Below are 6,994 nucleotides of genomic sequence, written 5' to 3' on the forward strand. Positions count from 1 at the left end.
TCCGATGCACATAATAAATGAATTAATGTGTGTAATGCATTTTGAAAACTGCCTGGCATGTAGCAAGTGCTCAAGAATGTAATTATTGCTATTATTATTCAACAATGTGTTATTATTACTCAAAGATGTGTTATTATTTTTATTACTACTGCTGTTATTGCAAGGTAGGTTATGAGATTTGGTACTGAAAAACTGGGACCATGGAAGAAACCCAGGTAAAAGACCCACAGGTGTGACCAGTGCTTGGAAATGAGGTGAAAACCTAGTTATCAGAACTGCAATGGTGTAATATCGAGATGGAGATAAGACTCTTGGAGCTGTTTAAATATCCCTCTGTTAGATCAGGATCAGTCCAGGCAGCTGAAGTTGACTTGAGTCTGATGGTGGTACCAGTGGGCAGAAAAGGGAAAAAGGTGGGGGCCTCATGCAAAAGGGTCTTCTTCCTTTTGTTTTATTTTATTGTAGAGTGTCTAGTTTATTATGAAAGGGTTCTCCCAGTATGTACACAGGAACCCAACTATCAGTTTATCCTGCCCACCCCACCCCCACCAGCATACCAGCAACAACAGTGTTCCTTCATGGTACCTAGAAGAACCGCAGAACTGCTGGGGTGAAAACATCATCGACGTTTTAAAGTACTTGTGAAACAGATGCAATGTTTAAAGTGTTTTGAAAGTACCCTGTGTTGTGTACTTTACACACTCTGAGGCAGTGTGATAAGGGTCTCAACACAGCGGCCTATCCAGGTAAGGTCATCCACCAGATGCCTTCTTCCAGGCCTAAGAGAGACTCTCACTACACGCGAGGATCCTGAGACCCAAACTCCAAAAGCCAGAGCTAGGGTCCAGGGCACTGGTTTTCTATAGCACCAGCGGGACACATCAGAGTGACTGGGAAGCTTTCAACACTACACCTACCTGGCCCCACTTGGAGTCAGAGGGTTTGGAGACACCGTGACCAGGTGCAGAGGAGTGAATGCTCAGAGAGCAGGGACGCAGGGGTTCATAATTCCTTGCCCTCCTCTTTTCACAGTTGTATATAACCAGATACATACAAAAACATACAGTTCACTTTTATTTATAATCAAATGGGCACTATGCTTTCAAGTGTCTAATTCCCACTTTAAAACTTCATGCTGGATGCTGGTGGCAAGCCAAGATACTACTTTTTTATGCATTAAATCCCACACTGGGCTTCAGGAGATAGACTATAAGAGAAAATAATTCACCATCATCCCCCTTTACCATGAGACTGGTAGCTCTGGTCTGCCAGGTATTGATAAGAGAAGGCAGCAAATTGGTGGACAAAACTCTTGTGGGAGAGACGCCTGGCTGAAATGCCAGACCCCACCCCAGAGGGAAACTGGCCCCTCTTAATCTAGAGTTATTCTCGGACCAGCATGGACAACACCTAACCAACCATCTGCTACAATGAAAAACATTAACTGACACCCATCCTTAGAAGCAAAATCAGGTGGGGGTGAAAGTTTTCTTTGCAAAACAAACATGGCCGTGTATACAGTGTATACAGCTTATCCTCCAGCAAGGCTAAGTTGAGGAGACTTGAGTATCAAGGACAAAGAATTTAAGCCATTGATCAGGGTGCCACTGGGACTAGAATAAGAGGTGTTACTATAAATTCCCTACAACAAAAAGGGGTCTAGAGCTTGATAAGGTTACGACAAAGGTCTCCTTTTTCTTGACATCTCAGCCAGTTCTTCCCTGATGTGCTGCAGAGAAACGTCTTTTCAGCTTTGCTCGCTTCAGTGCTTCCTGGTAGATCTCTTCTGCTTGTGCATATCGTTCTCTGTGCATCAGGATCGCAGCCAGATTACTGAGCAGCATGTGGAGCTCAGGGTGCTCCACCTGTCTCGCCAGGTCTGATGCCCTCTGCGCGTGAACACAGGTCTCATCGGAGCGGCCCTGTGCATCCAGGGTGGTGGCCAGGTCACTCAGCAGCACGATGGTCTGTGGGTGTCTTTCTCCTAGTATTTCTTCAGAAATCTGCAAAACTTTCTCATTCATCCTTTGTGCCTGTGATGGCTGCTTGGAGAACAGAAGGTAGCGGGCATAGGTGTCTAGGCACGTGCCCAAGAGGAGGTGGGTGTTGGCTTTCTCTTCCACTGACAAAGTGTCTTCTGATAATTCCTTTTCTCTTTCAATTTTTTCCTCTAGAGTTGAAATGCAGAATTCATAACCAGCAAGAGTCAATTCCTGTCTATTCTGAGCAGCATAAATAGTGGCCAGCTTTAGAGAGCTTTCTATTATTGCATTGTCTTCCTGTTCCATGGCCCTTCCAAGCAGGTAACTCATTGTTGGTTTAAAAAGTTTTCCCACCCAGTCGTAAGTGTAAGTGATGGCCTTCTTGTTATCACTCTTATAGGCAAGATGAAGAGTATCACGCAAAATTAGCTCTGCCTCTGCTGGCTCATCTTTCATGATGCACAACTGCCAGCAGTGGCAGCAGGCCCGGGCCCCGGCTGCGCGGCACCCCTCGGCCCGGCGGCACGTACACCGCGGGTGCCAGGCCTCCTGCCGGCCCCAGCCCTGCCGCCCCGCCGCAACCGGTAACAAAAGTGTCTTCTTTAGTAATATTTTTAGTGTCGACTATAGCAGTATTTGAATAACTTAAAATGATCTAAAATAATTATTTGTATTTTTTCTACTCATTTCTGTGTTTAATCAGCAACCATTTAATATTAAGGCCAGAATGATACAATGAAAAAGAGCAATAAAACCATAATGAATTTATACTTCAAGATTTGTGAGGTTAGTGTCCAACCCCCACTGTGAAAACTTGGTGTTTCTGAAATGTCATCAGCTAAACATCCATGTGGTGAGTACAGTGGTGGAAGATGGTGGGACATGGGGTTACTGGGCATGGGTGTCTATCCTCAGGTATCTGTTGGAAGGATGATGATGTGAGAGAGGAAGGTGCATGGTGTCAGGTGAGCAGCCTCCCCTTGAACAAAGGTGTCCCAACATCGACCCACAAATGCAATCAGAGCCTGATCAACAGCAAGCAATCCATCTGACACATTTAGAAAACTTACGGGGAAGAAAACACTGATGAAATAATAGACACAGGGCTTCCCTGGTGGCGCAGTGGTTGAGAGTCCGCCTGCTGATGCAGGGGACATGGGCTCGTGCTCCAGTCTGGGAAGATCCCACATGCCGCGGAGCGGCTAGGCCCAGGAGCCATGGCCGCTGAGCCTGCGCGTCCCGAGCCTGTGCCCCAAAACGGGAGAGACCACAACAGTGAGTGGACCGTGTACCGCAAAAAAAAAAAAGACACAAATAAACCTGCCCTTTTTTACCATATAAACACTTAAAATGTACCTACTGCAATTGCTGTAGAACTGGAAGAAATACAGTCTTTTTCTCATATTTCTTTCCTATATGATTTTTCAGAATTAAACTGTAACTGGCTCTGTGTCTTAAAATTGATCTGGCTGAAAACCTATTCATGGACTTAAAAAAACTGACTAGTGAATAATGAATTTCTAAGAAATCACTAATTGATTACAATAAAACAAAGCATAACACATGTACAAAATATGTAAACAATGATACAATGACTTTTTGAATAGCTTAATCAGTGGATGAGTTAGTCAAATTTCATGAGTTTGAACATCATAATAATGCATTCTCCTTGTCTTGATTAGATGACTTACGATTTTCCAGTGAACATTCTGGCTAAAACTGCTGTTTCTTCTCACATTTTACACTAATATTTATTCTAGAAATTCCTGAAAAATCAGCCCTGACACCACCAGGCCCACTTCCATCCCTGCCCTTGCAATGAAACAGTCTACAAGCAGCTGGCCACAGTCATTTGCCCACAGCTACCCTCCAGAAACTTCCCTGCAGATTTTCCTTTGTGTTTATTTTAAACCTTAAATTTGAAGAGCAAGATGGTGAGGAAAACATATTGAGCCTGACCAGGGCTCTGTGCAGTTGTTGGAGTCCTGACTCGTCTGGTCACGTGAAACATGGCTGTGGGATTTGGAGTCTGGTCAGGGAAGATTAAAGCGAAGGTGGTGCAGCATTCTTCACTTTAAACCTCAATATACTTCCCTGTGCACTAAATGCACAGAGGTATTTCAAAGCCAAGTGTATGTGTGATTAAAGTAAGAAAGCGCCAGCTGTGTGTGTCCACCTCAAGGTCTGGCCACATGTGCTCTTTCAGTCTGCAGGAGGCACCGACAGACAGGCAGCGCTGACAGGCAGATGTGGAAAAGGGATTAGGTGCTGGAGTTTTGGCTGAGTCCTTCGCCAAGTGAATGGTCCTGCAGGCTCCTGCCCGCACAAACTTGGTCATGGTATCTCTTCTTCCTTTTATTCAACCACACGGAAATGAGAATGCGACCCCCTGGAAATCACAGCACGAGATAACATAAACTCTAGCTTCGTATCTGCGGCAGCTGTGAGCCTCCATAGACTGTATGTGGCCTACATGGACAGATTCTTTGGGATTATACCTAAACAAAGAAATGGAAAAGCAGAAAGTTATTTTTTCCCCACTTAGGAGTCATTTTCAAACCTGGTATTATTATTTTTGAGTTTTTGCAACATAAAACATGCACCCATTTCTTTCGCATTTCTTCTTTTCTGTTTTCCTGATCACGTGTGTCTCAGGCACATTTTATCTGTCATGAGTCTCCATAATGTCCCTTCGCCCGTGTCTTTCTGTCTCTTCTGCCACCTCTATCCTTAACCCTCGGCACTCTTCGCCTCTGTCCCTCTGGCCCTCTCTGGGTCACGACTGCATTTAGCCAAGATAGGGCTGAGGTCAAGCAGCCTAGGTGTCTCCTTCCTCCTCCTTCCCACAGGCCCTCCCTCTGGGAGGGGCCATCCTCAGTCTCAGCCTTTATCTGGCAGCTCACCCTCTAGAGGACCCCATGGATCTTCTCACAACCTCTAACCCCAGCAACCCCAGCCTTGACCCTGGGAGCCCAGATCCTAATTCTGGAATGTGTCTGGCTTATCTGCAATCAGGTCCTTGAGTGAAACAGAAATTTAGTAGAGAATTAAGTTGCTTCCTTCGCTATTGACAAATATGAGAGACTGCAACCTGACTAACTTAACACTGGGAAAAATGAGCTCGAAAGAGAAAGCCCTGGGCTCTGCTCAGGAGACCTCACTGAATGATAGGTGGGGTGGGCTTGGCACCTTCCGGAAGCTCAGTCTCCTCATATTAACTAGAAGACAGTATAGTTGTTATTAATATATTTATTAAAGTTCTTTTCCTGATAATCCCATAAGCCTACAAATAGGAAATTCTCTATAGAATGTAAGGGAAGGTAAAAATGGAAGGCACACTAAAATCTTTAGGTTGTGGTATTATGTTTTGGTTAAAATGCACCACGGCTCAGACATAGCTTTGTAAGGGACAATAAAATCTGGCCATAAAAAAGTTATGGCTCCTAAGTGTCAGTAACATGACTTCCTGAGCAAGACAAGCAGTCAAGTCCTTAGACACACTCCCTCCACAACACACCCCTCACAGAGGGGATCTCAGGAATGTAAAGAAGCCCAGAGTCTGGTGTAGCAGCTTTAGGGGGAGAGGAATCGGTGAAAACTGGTGCTATAATGACTGCAAAGGGCAAGGCGGGGAGGTGGCAGACTGCGTACTGCAGCTGGTGTCAAACTGGGAGATGGTGCTCTGGGTGCAGCTCCGTGCTCCTGACACAGGAAGTATCTCTCTCTCCATCTCCATCTCCATCACTGTGTCAGCTATGCCCAGGAGCTGTTAGCACAGAGCCCTGAGAGGATCCTGTCCTGGAACCAGAGATGTGAGAGAAGAGGACAGGTAGGCAGATGGTGGTGCCACTTCTATCTTTGTCCACTCTCTATTATTAAATAGACCTGTTTCTTTTTCATTATTTAGGATCTTGCATTAGGAATGCCCAATTCTTAGAGAGAGCTGAAATGAGCTGTCTTTAAACTTCTCACCATAGCTTAGAGTGCATTTTAAAATAGTTTTCCTGTTACTTATCAGAATAGTGTTGAAGAACAAATGAGATTATGAGATTAATGAGATTATAGCTACTGTGCTATTATACTGATACATGTGAGATCCTAATGACGTATATTTCCATATACGCATGTGTGCCAAGTAAGAGCTGAACAGTTAAGATGCTGTGGGTGGAAATTTTGCATAACTGTTTGGGAAAAAAGTATTTCTGAATTTTAAAAGGGATATTATTGATTTTTTTCTTGCAGTAGGTTGTTTTGCTAAAAGACAAAAGCAAGTATGTAACAGCAGCCAAGTGATAAATAAGACACTCTAGCTCCAGCTGCTTTTTTAGTAATCTGCAGCCACAAATATTCTTCATGGTATAAATGCTCTTAGTAGAGTTCAGACAGATCATGCAAATTTTTAGTTTTAAAATATTGCCATTTATGTGAACTTGTGATGTTTTTTGAATGTCAGACTTTGTCATGGTCTTGCAACTCTTTTTTTCCCTTTCCTTTAAAGACCATCATTTTGGAGACAAGAAGGAGGCTAGAGGATGAGGGTCAGCCAGTGACTAATGTTGCAGGATGCGATATAACCCTAAACAACAGCAACCCCCACTGCTATTCTGTGGCATTCGGTGTCTCATGTTTGCTGGAAGTCAAACGTCAGAGGAGGTTCCTCACACTCATTCTTTTCATTTTTCTCAATACAATTCCATACTGCTGACGGTCGGTGAAAAGTTCTTGGCACAGGACCTGGGTAAGTGCTCAACAAATGCTACGTGTTAAGTCTGCTTCTGGTTTATTCTGCACCCTTTGAAAGGTGAATTACAGGATGTGAGAGAGAGAGAGCATCACAGTCTGTCAGGAAAACAAGCCCCGCTGGGTGCCCAACATCTAGAATAAATTAAGGTGGGAGAGAACGAACTCAGGTTGCATGAGGGAATGAGGGCAAAGTACAAACATCCCTGTCCTCTTGCCCCATCCTGTTGGGTTTCTTTGGAATCCCCTTTGAGATAACCCCAGGCATTCCT

At 44.4% G+C, this 6,994-nt stretch overlaps 1 pseudogene; it reads right to left on the bottom strand.

Moving 5' to 3' along the window:
• Positions 1-1,675: 1,675 nt before the first annotated feature.
• On the bottom strand, positions 1,676-2,438 carry LOC103068608 (tetratricopeptide repeat protein 19, mitochondrial pseudogene; annotated as a pseudogene).
• Positions 2,439-6,994: the final 4,556 nt, after the last annotated feature.

The sequence above is a fragment of the Lipotes vexillifer genome, unplaced genomic scaffold (genome assembly GCF_000442215.2).
Source record: "Lipotes vexillifer unplaced genomic scaffold, Lipotes_vexillifer_v1.1 scaffold1208, whole genome shotgun sequence".
Classification (NCBI taxonomy): domain Eukaryota; kingdom Metazoa; phylum Chordata; class Mammalia; order Artiodactyla; family Lipotidae; genus Lipotes; species Lipotes vexillifer.